We start from the raw sequence: 13836 nt of genomic DNA, 5'->3' as shown, positions 1-13836 counted from the left end.
TAATTAAATATGTAAATTTATTAATTGGTAGTAATAATTAATTAATTGGTAATTAAATAATATATGTTAATTATTTAAAATTTAATTGGTAATTAATTTTATTTAATTGATTAATTGCTAATTATGTCAATTAAAATAATGTATTTTCTCTAGCGGGTTGTGGGTTTATAGGGGAATAGGGTGGGAAGTAATTTAATTATAATTAATTAAATATGTAAATTTATTAATTGGTAGTAATAATTAATTAATTGGTAATTAAATAATATATGTTAATTATTTAAAATTTAATTGGTAATTAATTTTATTTAATTGATTAATTGCTAATTATGTCAATTAAAATAATGTATTTTCTCTAGCGGGTTGTGGGTTTATAGGGGAATAGGGTGGGAAGTAATTTAATTATAATTAATTAAATATGTTAATTTAATAATTGGTAGTAATATTTAATTAATTGTTAATTAAAAAATGTTTGTTAATTAATTAAAATGTAATTGGTAATTAATTTTATTTAATTGATTAATTGCTAATTATGTTAAATGAAAGGGGTATTTTTAGGGTTCAGGGTCAGTTTTCAGTTTTTGGGTAAAGGGGTATTTTTAGGGTTCAGGGTCAGTTTTCAGTTTATGGGTAAAGGGGTATTTTTAGGGTTCAGGGTCAGTTTTTAGTTTTTGGGTAAAGGGGTATTTTTAGGGTTCAGGGTCAGTTTTCAGTTTTTGGGTAAAGGGGTATTTTTAGGGTTCAGGGTCAGTTTTCAGTTTTTGGGTAAAGGGGTATTTTTAGGGTTCAGGGTCAGTTTTTAGTTTTTGGGTAAAGGGGTATTTTTAGGGTTCAGGGTCAGTTTTCAGTTTTTGGGTAAAGGGGTATTTTTAGGGTTCAGGGTCAGTTTTCAGTTTTTGGGTAAAGGGGTATTTTTAGGGTTCAGGGTCAGTTTTCAGTTTTTGGGTCAAGGGGTATTTTTAGGGTTCAGGGTCAGTTTTCAGTTTTTGGGTAAAGGGGTATTTTTAGGGTTCAGGGTCAGTTTTCAGTTTTTGGGTAAAGGGTTATTTTTAGGGTTCAGGGTCAGTTTTTAGTTTTTGGGTAAAGGGGTATTTTTAGGGTTCAGGGTCAGTTTTGGGTTTTTGGGGGTACATATACAATATTGCCTATTATTTAATTAAATGTTGTTACTATATATATATGTTTTAAGAAATATGATTAAAAATATATATATTTTTTTACTTTCATTAAATATTTAATTATTAAAAGTTATTTTAAGTATTGTTAATTATATTTTAGTAATTAATTTTTTATATTAATGTAATTAAACATTGTTTTTAGTAAAGTCGATATTTTTTACAACGATATTTTTGTAAACGATATTTTGTAGTCGATATTTTTGTACTTACCTGTTTGTACATACAAACTCGATATTTTTGTAGTAGATATTTTCACCTCGATATTTTGGGTACTCGATATTGTGGTAGTCGATATTCTTTCAGTGATCCAACTGAAACAAAGATATCATACCCAACTGGTCAAACATTCCTTAACATAGGAGTTAAGTGACCACAGATCAATGTTGTCATTACAAGGCATATTTTTACAAAAATATACTTTTACGGACAACCCACGAGAGAAAAGCATTTTTAAAAGGAAATTCTTTCAAAGAAAAAACATTCTACAGGGAAATAGCCACATTACTTAAAAGGATTAGAAGGATTTTAAATTAAACTGCTGCACTTAATTTTATTTACAATCACATTGTATTCCATTCACAGCGCCATGAATTGAACCTGACCATGAACTTAGTTCTAACTCTATCTTTGCCACGGACACTATCCTCAACCCGAATATTAAGACTGAGGCTGACTCAAAACTGAACATCAATCATTTACCTTATCACAATTAGCTCTAACGCTGACAGTGACAACACTTCTCTCTGGGCTTTCTCTGTAGCTTCTCTCTGTAGAGACTCCTCTACTAAGGCATTTCTCCATCCATGCCTTGATACCGTCGGCCACCAATTTCTCCAAGACTTGCTGTCCACTTAAGTGCATTGTGAAACCAGGAGTATAGGTGACAGAAAGGAAAGCAATAAAGGCTGGACTGGGTGAGCTACTCACGCTGAAACAAGGGAAACACGAGAGCTCGATTGTTCACAATGTTAAACATGTTTGAAGCCTTTGTCCACTTCCTTTATTTATTTTCCTTTATTCGATGGTTTGGAATTCATTATGTCAACTGATTTTTGGTATCTGTAAACGTATTGAATATGGAGAAATAAAGGCAACTGCTTTCATAAACCAAGCGAGCTCCACCCAATTCTTTTCGGTTTTGTGATGCACAACCACTCATACTTGAAATATCTTTTCAAAATTACAACACATCGCTAACACCAACACTCTTTGTGAAGCAACGAGGAGGTTTACAATTTTGAAATGCATGTCAGCTTAATTTCATAAAAAATATAATTTGAACCCCACAGAAATATATTCAAATCAATTGGACGATATTAAAATGACTTTTTAAAGCTGCATATCAATCAAGCAATGTAGATAATAGCAGAACTTGCTGTACGACAAGACAAGTGCCAAGATAAACAATCACCAACATAAAGAGAACAATCTATGTTTCTTGCAAACTGTCAAGGCCAAAAACTTAAAAGCAGGAGATGCGTGGGTGTGTGTTGATATGCTCCTTCCAAATGAAGCAATCAGAAGAGCGTTACGTCACACCGAGCATTAGTAGTAAAGTAGGAGAGCTCATTATTCTTCAAGTTAGATTAAAATGCAGTCTTCCATCACTTAGGACTTAAATCCGACCGCTGGCATGCCATCATCTTCTCTGTGCATGGAACACTAATGCAATATGTGCCATTGACGGTCAGGGTTCACCTGAGGTAGCTCTATATCTCAACTGTATCCTTTGAAGTGATTTTTGGATGCCTGTAAACACTGAAAACAAATGATGACATATTGTGCACTATGTGGACAATAAATAACATTACGTATTGAACAGGTCCATCTTCCCTTTTCATATGGTCATTGACTTGACACCTTTAGAGGTTATATCCCTAATAAAGAATGCAAACCACCATTTGTAATGTTAGAGAAGAGGGGCTCTTCTTAAGGGATGAATGGGTTTTAACATCATCAGCCATATATTACTGTAAGAAAATCTTTAGGGAGTGGATTAGTCAGAATCATAACTCCTCCCTGAGTCACCAGGCTCTGGGATAGCTGCACCCAAAACGCAGAATTATATGGTTTATAATTATATTTCTATCAGAGAGATCAACTATAAATTTCCGCAAGACGATATGCTATCACCAGGTTTCTATAACATTAAACGTCTCGTCTCATTTGAAGCTATGCCTTTGGTGTCACATTTAACCACAAACCCATAATGTTCCACTTCTGGATCCGGTTGGGATATGGATTTCAACAATAGTTTTGTTCATGCATTTGTTAAACTGTTTTTATTAGAAAATAATGCCTAATTTATATGTGGTGTAGTGACCATTCCTAGGCCTTAGCCAGCTTGCATTGATTTTTATTCACAAATGCAGAAACATACTATTTTTATATGAACAAGCCTTTCCTTGAGCCTGTCTCTGTGTGCTCTTCAATTTCGGAAAATCATAGGAATAAAAGTCTAGTCCATGGGCTCTGAATTATTAGATTGCTTTAATGTGTGCTCCTCTCAAAGAATTCATACGCAGAATGTTCCTGTCTTTGTAACTTTCAAGGTCCTCTGCATGAAGAATTTTCCAAGAACCTTTCATTAGTGGAACTGGCTAATGTATTTCTGTGTTATACAAATGTCATGTCCTTTCCTTTGTTTCTTATTCACAATTCATTCATTAGTATGCAGTTAAGTAGAGGGTTCTAGATTCATCTTATTAAATATATCCTATGTATTAAAGGAACAGTTGTACTGCCAAACAGTTTTGCGGGCCTCAAATTGTGATTTTTGCGACTTGCAAAACTAATTGTACCAATGTGTCTCAGATAAATTTATAATTCCCAATAGAGTCTTAAATTACCTCCCTCATCAATATGCATGAGGCAGAACACAGTTTGCGACCCATTGAGAATGGGTTACAATCACAAGGAAGGCGTCCAACTGGGGACAGCAGACCACCATGTTTGTGTTTGCTTTTTAAATAAAGCAATGTTGTATTTTTCAAATGCAGCCCATTTTCCTTATAAGAAAACAGGATGCATTTACACGAAAAAACTGAAAAGTTTTCTTTTCATTTTTAAGTGCAGCAGTGGATCCTGGGGCCACTGCCTGTTATTAAAACATATTTTCTTTGCCAAACACAAAGCGATAGGGGTTTCCTGAGAAATCCCTTCCCATTTGTGACTGGCTTACCACCCATTTGAAAGAGGTGGTACCTGTGATTGTTTTGCGACCGCATTTGCAGCCCCAAAACAATTGTACATCACCCGCGAATCACAATTAGGAAGGGACGCCCTTGACATGCCCCTTCCTAACAGCGAATTGCAAACCCTATTTTGCGAGTTGTACATGTTACAACACTTTTTAGCAGTCACAAACAGCTCCATTTTCCATTTGTGACCAATAAAACCATTTGTATATCTGGCCCCAAAGGTTCATTGGCTTACTAAAATGATACGCTGCTAGTTCAACTCAGTTTCCTCATATAGCCATTCTGAATGTGAGTGGCTTTTCTGTCTAAATTCCAACAAAAGGCGATGTTTTGGTGATATGTGCCAAACTTTCTTGAATATTTAAACTGAACAGACACTATGTCAGTCAGTTTATTTGCTTTGTTTTTAGTTGTGGCGATTGCCTTGCTTTAAAACTGACCTTATGTTAGTCCTCTAACAGATTACGGCATTGACTTTTTTATTTAGCTAATTAATATTTGATTAACTAATTTCTTTTGCTTTTTGTAATTATCTGAATTTTCAATAAACCCATAAAGTTTCACCTGAAATCTTGCCTCGCATAAGTTATTTATTTTGGCTTTGGACTAAGCCTTATTTATATATTTTCAGACAGTCCAGATCCTACATCTTGACCATCTTAACAATTTAATTTCAGCACATAATTGGATGCACCATGACAAGCATTGTCCTAATATGAACAAATCTGACATGATGATTGTATGTGGTACAACAACCTCATCATTTCATTTCAGATGTCTTGCCTACATTATGGGCCTTATCATGATGTCGTGCTGCCTAATTAGGATGTGACCAAACACTTTTCGGTTGCATTCCTATATTTCCCGCGTTTCTTATCCTTATGCTCCCGGCCGGGCCAGGTCCCGGGGGCAACATTTATAATGTATACGGTGGCCCACGGGGGCCCCCGCATCCCTAGTATCCGTCACCTCCCTGGGGCTTTCTTTAATTATATGCAGGGGCACACAGCCCCCCCGCAGCCCCAGGGGCCCCCACCTCCACGTGGCACTGTATGATTATATACAGGACCGCCTCTTGGGCCTCCCAGCACCAAGTTCAGGGGGCCACTCCCTCCCCAGGGCTTAATTAAATAAATTCAAGTGTGGGGACCACCACCTCCCCGGGGCGCTAAATATTCAAATATGGGGATCCATTGTGGACCCCGGGGATCACCACCTCCCCAGGGATTTAAACACTTTGGGAGGGGGGCCTCCAGGAGCCCTTGATGGCACGCTCCCGCCTTGCCATAGCAAACAGTAATGTCCCGGGGATGGGCACCCCGGGACATTGTAGGAGCCGGCTCTAGGGTATGGCGGTCCCCAGGGCCATCAAGGGACCTCAGTACACAAGTGGACTTCATCCCCTGAGCAACAGTGCACAACGAGTCATGTTTGCAGAGTCTTGTAAAAAGGGGGCGTGGCCTTTGAGCACACTCAGCAATCTAGCTGTATGGGGCTTACTGGAGGTAGCAGGTGGACTAGTTGGCCCCCAGGGAACCTGAGTATTCAAGGGGACTCAATCCCCCAACTTAGAAGATGCCAGCGGGGGTGTTTGCAGAGTGGTGGAGAAAGGGGGCATGGCCCGTGTCCAGCTTTCAGCAATCCCACTATCTGGGACATACTGGCGGTATCAGGTAGGCTAATTGGCCAATAAGGATCCCCAGTAGCGAAGGGGACTTCAAACCCCATCCAAGTGCACGCCATGAAGTGCGTTTGCAGATTGGTGGGGAAAGGGGCGTGGCCTGCTATGATAACTTAGTAATCCTGCTGTGTGGGACTTACTGGAGGTAATAGGAGGAGTAGTTGGCCCCCAAGGATGTCCTTGGGGACCAACTACCTCCATTGTTACCTCCAGTAAGTCCCATATAGTGGGAATGCTAAGACGTCTGCGGAGGCCATGCCACTCTGCAAACGCACCTCCTGGCAGAGTACGGGATGGGGAAGAAGTCCAATTCACTCCTGAGGGACTTTGGGGGCCAAGATGCCCTCCTGGTACCTTCTATAAGTTCTACGCAGCTGAACTCCTGAGCACTGGTTGGAGGCCTGCACCCTTTCTCCACCACTCTGCAAACGTGACTACTAGTTAAAGAAGTGTTTGCAATGTTATAGGTTTCACATTTGTGAGAGTTAGAGCTATTAGCAATGTAAAAGTTTTTAAATGTTTTTCGGAGTGGAGTGGATGTACGTTGTGCGTAGTGGAATTAAGTGGTAAGTAGTGCAGTAAAATTATGTGGCTAGAAAATATGTGGTATTTATTTTAAGGGAATTATGTAGAGTGGGATTATTTGTTATGGAGAGAAATTATGTAGTATGGTAGTCTGTGATGTGGAGTGGTAATGTCAGGTTTAGTCTTCCTCGTTTCCATAGAAGCTCCACTATGAACTCAATGAGACAAAATAAGAAGGAATCACTAAGGATCACTTGTTGACCTAGTAAAAGGTATGATCAGGTCCACTGGAATTATGCGACTATTTGGCTGCATCAACTTTCGCACAAATATACATTTTCCACATTAGCCACATAATTCATCATCTGCTCCCTAATCTGCAGATTTGAACAAAAAAAGCCTTGTTTGTAGCTCAAATGGCTCAAACGTTACCAAAGATGTAGCAACAAGTATCACAGCATGTTGGAAGGCCCTTTGCATACCTAAAATGGTCACCTGTTAATTATTGCTAAATGCGGGTGTTAAATTGATACTAATGGGGTGCAAGCCACTCTTGCTTCCTCTGCGCCTCTCTCTGTGCATCTCTTGCCTCTTTCTGCATTTCTGTTTCTTCTTGCTGCACATTTATTTCTTTTTCTGCACTTCTCTTGCCTCTTTCTGCAAATCTCTTCTACTTTCTGCATCGCCCTTGCCTCTTTCTGCATGTCTGTTACCTCTTTCTGCACCTCATTTGCTTCTTTCTGTACCCTCTTGCCTCTTTCTGCACCCTTCTTCTCTCTTTCTGCCCCTCTCTTGCCTATTTCTTTATCCCTCCTATGTTTTTCTGCACCTTTTTTTATTGTTTCTGCACCTCGTTCCCTTCTTTGTGCACCTCTTTTGTTTCTTTCTGCACTTGTTCCCCTCTTGTCTCTCTCTCCACCCCTCTTCCGTCCTTGTGCATTTCTATTGCTTCTTTCTGCACTTATGTTCATTCTTTCTGCACCCCACTTGCCTCTTTCTGCACTTCAATTGACTCTTTCTGCAGTTTGCATGCCTCCTTCTGCACTTCAGTTGCCTCTTTCTGTAACTCTCTTTCATCTTTGTGAACCTCTCTTGCCTCTTTCTGCTAATCTCTTCTACTTTGTGCATCTCTCTTGCCACTTTCTGCATGCCTGTTACCTCTTCCTGTACCTCATTTGCTTCTTTCCGTACCGCTTGCCTCTTTTTTTCACCCTTCCTCCCTCTTTCTGCACCTCTTTCCTTTTTCCGTACCCCCTCTTATGTCTTTCTGTACCTTTTGTGCCTGTTTCTGCACCTCTGTTCCTTCTTTCTGCACTTCTTTTATTTCTTTTTGCACATGTCTTGCTTCTTTCTGTACCCCTCTAGTCTCTCTCTCCACCCTCTTCCATCTTTCTGCACTTTTGTTGCTTCTTTCTGCATTTATCTTGGTTCTTTCTGCACCTCACTTGCCTCTTTATGCACCTCACTTTCTTCTTTCTGCACCTCTTTTACCTGTTTCTGCACCCCTCTTTCCTCCTTGTGTAACTCTCTTACTTCTTTCTATACCTCTCTTTCCTCTTTCTCCACTACTCTTGCCTCTTTCTGTACCTCTATTCCTTCTTTCTTCACCTGTTTTGTCTCTTTCTGCACCATTTGTGCCTCTCTCTGTACACCTCTTGCTTCTTTGTGCACCTCTCCTACCCCTTTTTGCACCCCCTTGCCTCTTTTTACACCTCTGTTGGTTCTTTCTGTACCTCTTTGTCTTCGTTCTACACTTCACTTGCCTCTTTCTGTACCCCGCTTGCCACTTTCTGCACCTCTCTTGGTTCTCTCTGCACTGCTCCACACCTCTCTTGCCTCAGTCTGCCCACCTGTTTCCTCTTTCTGCACCCCTTGTGCCTGTTTCTGCAACTCTCTTGCATATTTCTGCAGTGCTCTTGCCTCCTTATGCAACCCTCTTGCCTCTTTTTGCACCTCTGTTGGTTCTTTTGCACGTGCTTCTTTCTGTACCTCTCTTGCAGATTTCTGCACCTCTTTTGCCTCTTTCTGTACCCCTTTTACCTGTTTTATACCTCTTTTGCCTCTGTCTGTACCTCTGTTCCATGTTTCTGTACCTCTTTTCCCTGCTTCCGCAACTCTCTTCCCTCTTTCTGTAGTTTTTTGCCTCCTCCTGCACCTCAGTTGCTTCTTTCTGCACTTCTCTTGCCTCTTTCTGCACCCCTCCTGTTTTTTTCTGCCCCCTGTTGCCTCTTTCTACTTTCATCTTCCCTCTTTCTGTATCTTTCTTGCCTCTTTATGCATCTCACTTGCCTCTTTCTGTAGTTTTTTGCCTCCTCCTGCACCTCAGTTGCTTCTTTCTGCACTTCTCTTGCCTCTTTCTGCACCCCTCCTGTTTTTTCTGCCCCCTGTTGCCTCTTTCTACTTTCATCTTCCCTCTTTCTGTATCTTTCTAGCCTCTTTATGCATCTCACTTGCCTCTTTCTGCACTTCTCTTGCTTCTTTCCAGACTTATGTTGCTTCTTTCAGCAATTCTCTTGCCTCGTTCTACACTTCTCTTGCCTGTTTCTATACCTCTCTTGCCTCTTTCGGTACCTCTCTTGCCTCTTTCTATATCTCACATGCTTCTGTCTGCACTCCCGTTGCCTCTTTCTTCACCCCCTTCATGCAACTTTCTTGCCTCTTTCTGCACCTTTCATGCCTCTTTCAGCACCTCTGTTACTTCTTTCTGCACTTCTCTTCCTTCTTTCTGCACCCCTCATGTCTCTTTCTGCACCTCTCGTGCCTCTTTGTGCACCTTTCCTCCCTTTTCTGCACGCTCGTGTCTCTTTTTGCATCTCTGTTGGTTCTTTCTGCACTTCTCTTTCTTGTTTCTGCACCTTACTTGCTCCTTTCTGCACTTCTCTTGCTTCTTTCTACACCTCTGAAGCTTCCTTCAGCAAGTCTCTTGCCTCTTTCTGCACTTCTCTTCCTTCTTTCTGCACCTTTCCTGCCTCTTTCTGTACCTCTCTTGCCGCTTTTTGTACCTCTCCTACATCTTGCTGCACTCCTCTTCCGTCTTTTTGTACCTCTGTTAGTTCTTTCTGCACTGCTCTTGCTTTTTTCTGAATCTCACTTGCTTCTTTCTGCAATTCTCTTGCTTCTTTCTAACCCTCTGTTGCTTCTTTCTTCAATTCTCTTGACTATTTATGCACTCTCTTGCTTGTTTCTGTATCTCTCCTGCATCTTTCTGCACCTCTGTTGCCTCTTTCTGCACTTCACTTGCTTCTTTCTGCACCTCTCTTGCCTCTGTCTACACCTTTATTGCGTCTTTCTGCACCCCTCCTGCCTCTTTCTGCACCCCTCTTCCCTCTTTGTGCAACTCGCTTGCCTCTTTTTATACCTCTCTTCCCTCTTTCTGCACCACTCTTGCCTCTTTCTATACCTCTGTGGCTTCTTTCTATACTTCTCTTGCCTCTTTCTGCACCCTTCGTGCCACTTTCAGCACCTCTGTTGCTTATTTCTGCACTCCACTTCCTTCTTTCTGCTCCCCTCGTGCCTCCTTCTGAATCTCTGTTGCCACTTTCAGCACCACTGTTGGTTCTTTCTGCACTGCTCTTGCTTCTTTCTGGACCTTACTTGCTTCTTTCTGCACTTCTCGTGCTTCTTTCTACACCTCTGTTGCTTCTTTCAGCAATTCTCTTGCCTCTTTCTGCACTTCTTTTGCTTGTTTCTTTACCTCTTTTGCAATTTTCTGTTTTCTCTTGCCTCTTTCTGCACCTTCTTCCCTTTTTCTGCACCTTTCCTGCCTGTTTCGGCACATCTATTGCTTCTTTCTGCACTTCACTATATACAAAATCCTCGTTAGTTGCTCCGCTTCCAGATAAATTAGTGTGAACTCAGCATACGTGCAAAGTAGATGTTATTATCACCAGTTCAGTCCGCCATGGCACGTTTCGGCTGGTTCACCGCCTTGATCACATGACAAAGCTAAGACAGCGTGACCTGTATTTAAAGTGCCAGTGCATACAACTCAATTGATCAATCAACATAGACAACTTGGTATGGCTTGAGTTAAACATTATGCTTGAATGCGATATAGTTATGGTAATATAAACATATGAATGCCAAATACAATTAATAGCATAGTATGAAAAATAAATCTTCCTACTACAATTTAGTATGTTGTCACAATATGTTTGGGGCAAAATGTCTTAATCAATACTGGCATAAATTCACGATATGCCTAGACAAGCCTTGCCCAAATTAAAGATTGAGTTGATTGCTTACAATAGAGCCTATCCCCATAAAAAAAGTGTATGAACACACAAACAGTTGCAATCCCGTTGCTCAGCGCTAATAAAGTTAAAATGTGCTAAAAAAAATATATTAAAATAAGGTGCAAGAACTAGAAAAAAGTGCTGTGTGCTACATGTTCCCAGTCCGTGGCCACAATATTACTGGAACTAAATATATCACAGTACCTAGATATTGGCCGAAGAATACAGTGCTATAGTGTGGTGTACAAAACACGCAAAAATTATTTTCATCATACGCATACTCCTATGTGAAGGTTCCTGTGGATTATACAAGAAGTCATGTATTGTGTATGCTTAAAGTGCAAACTGAGGATTGGACAACAGTACAAAGGATCAAGTCATAAATGTATCATTGCAATTAGCAGCTGATTCCCGTCCATATACATAAATACATGTTGTAAATAAATATACGTACATATTAATATAGTATATAAAAAACAAATGACTACAATGATAAAATACTTAAATGATTAAAATCCTTAGATAAAAATACAGGTACAATGCAAAAATATATGTATTAATAAACATTCAGAGTTGTGCTAAAGTATTTGATGTAGTGCATGCATAGGGTCTGATAATGCTACTTTAAATTCCATAAAAATGCTAGTTACCTATTTCTCATCTTTCTATTGAGTAATTTATATGTTAGAACCTAATGTGATTGTTATTGCTACATTATAGGAATGTGTGCAGGTCTTCTGTACTATTGAGGCCACCTGGTTGTTTAGAATCAAATTCTAGAATGTATCTAGTTTCAAGGCATATTAGTTTTGCTTCTTGATCCCCACCTCTCTTTTGTGGCAGTATTGTCTCAACTGCATAATACTTGAGGTGTCTAACGTCAATATTATGGTATTCCTTAAAATGCCTTGCTATTGGGTAGCTTGGATCGTTATTGATGATGGCCCTTGTGTGCTGTAATATTCTTTTGTGTACAGCTAGCTTCGTACTGCCAATGTATTTTAATTTACAGCTGCATTCCAAAACATAAACAACATATTCAGATTTACAAGTTAAATGCTGTTTTATAGTTTGCTTTCTAGTATTGAATGCAAACTGGAACAAAACTGTATTTATGCCATACTGACAGGCTTTACAGGTGGAACACTTGAAAAATCCTTTTCTAACAGTGACCCACATCCCTTTGCCCAGATCTTCTGCACTGCTTTTAACCAGTGCATTGCCCATACTGGCGGTTTTTCTAAAAGTAATGGCTGGATTGGGGGGTAAAAGCTTGCCAATTACAGGATCATCCCTAACAATGGGCCAATTATGTCTAAATATTGCCCTCAATTGATTTTCCTGCTTAGAAAATGCAAGAATAAGCCTAATGGATTCTTGGGCCTCCTCTTTCCCGCTTGTCATATCCTAGGTTTTGGCGCTGTATTGCAATTGGTCCTCTCTTGCTCTATTCTTGGATATGGCTATTGCTGCATCCACTATCTCAGTTCTATAGCCTCTAGTCAAGAAATGAGCACAGCATTCAGCTTGCTTGATATTAGTATCTTCCTTATCACTGCAAACGCGTCTGATGCGTAACATTTCCCCATAAGGGATGCTATTTATGAGATGGGGAGGGTGTGCGCTCGATGCATGCAACACCATGTTACCTACTGTAGGCTTTCTAAACAAGGATGTAGACACGCAGTTTTTTATGACTTTGACCTGCACATCTAAAAATGTCACTTCCTCTATGCTTATTGTTGAGGTGAAATTATGATTAACATCATTAATGTTGATTTGTTCAATAAAATCAATAGCACTTTGTTCATTGCCACACCTTATTATAAACAGATCGTCTATGAATTTAAGCCAGCAAATAACCTTGGATGTATACAGCTGTTCAATCTTCCTCATGAGGACTAGCTCCTCCCACAAGCCCATAAATGAACAGGCATAGCTGGGAGAGAAGCTGGCACCATAGCCACCCAAATGATACATTTGATTATTAAACATAAATAGATTATTTTCCAAACAAAAAAGCAACATGTTAAGTAGCATTTTGTTGTGCTGGGAGTACCTTAATGGTCTATTGGATAGGAAGTAATCTACAGCCCTGATGCCATCCTTATTTCTAACATATGTTTATAATGATGATACATTAAGGGCTATTAAGAAGTATTCTGATTTCCACTGTATATCCTTAATTTTTCTTAATAAATCACATGTATCCTGCACATATGACCTTAAGTTAATATATATACATTTTTTTAACATAATTTTTCATTCAATTAAACTATTAATTGTAATATAAATATGTACAGTGTTTAATTGCTTAGTTCTTCTTTTAACTTTGTTGTTTTTCAAGTAATTGGTTTTAGTTCACCGTTTATTTAAATTATGCAATTTTGAAGATGAGTTTTATATTTATTATTTTTTTAATTTTAATTGTAATATAGTCATAATGAAATGTTATTATGAAAAAATGATGTTCATGGGTCAGCTGGTCTGCCTATCGTGGCGAATGATCGAGATGGGATATGGGGGGAGGGTGTTAGGGTGCATTTGGGATATTTTTTCAAGTTTATATTGATACTTACTTATACACTATGTTTCCTGCTCCATCATTGTCTGTATTCTTCCCATGGCTGATGAGATATGTCAGTACACAAAAGAGGGAAAGCTTCACAAGTGATGAGTTCCTAACATTTTAAACGGTCACATTTACTGGTCTATATCTATAACAAAATAGAAACAGATTCGCACCCAGGTGAATCAGGTGACCCTTGCATCGCATCGATATCAGTAGGATCCTCGCCTACTAGCACCACCGGTGGCATGCTTCATCTTCGGATCCTCACCCACTGCATCTAGTGTGAGTGGATGGGCTCAATGCAGTTTGTAAACGGAGCTCTTATGAAAACTTAACTGCAAGTTAAAAAAGCCTGCAGAATCCGAATTCTTGTTTATCAATAAGGTATTTTAGTTAGGCCTCATAACATCTATGGCTCAATTAGGTTGACATGTTTCAGCCTGTTAAA

Source organism: Lissotriton helveticus, chromosome 2_1, assembly GCF_964261635.1.
Source record: "Lissotriton helveticus chromosome 2_1, aLisHel1.1, whole genome shotgun sequence".
Classification (NCBI taxonomy): domain Eukaryota; kingdom Metazoa; phylum Chordata; class Amphibia; order Caudata; family Salamandridae; genus Lissotriton; species Lissotriton helveticus.
Note: the sequence above shows the minus strand (reverse complement) of the source record.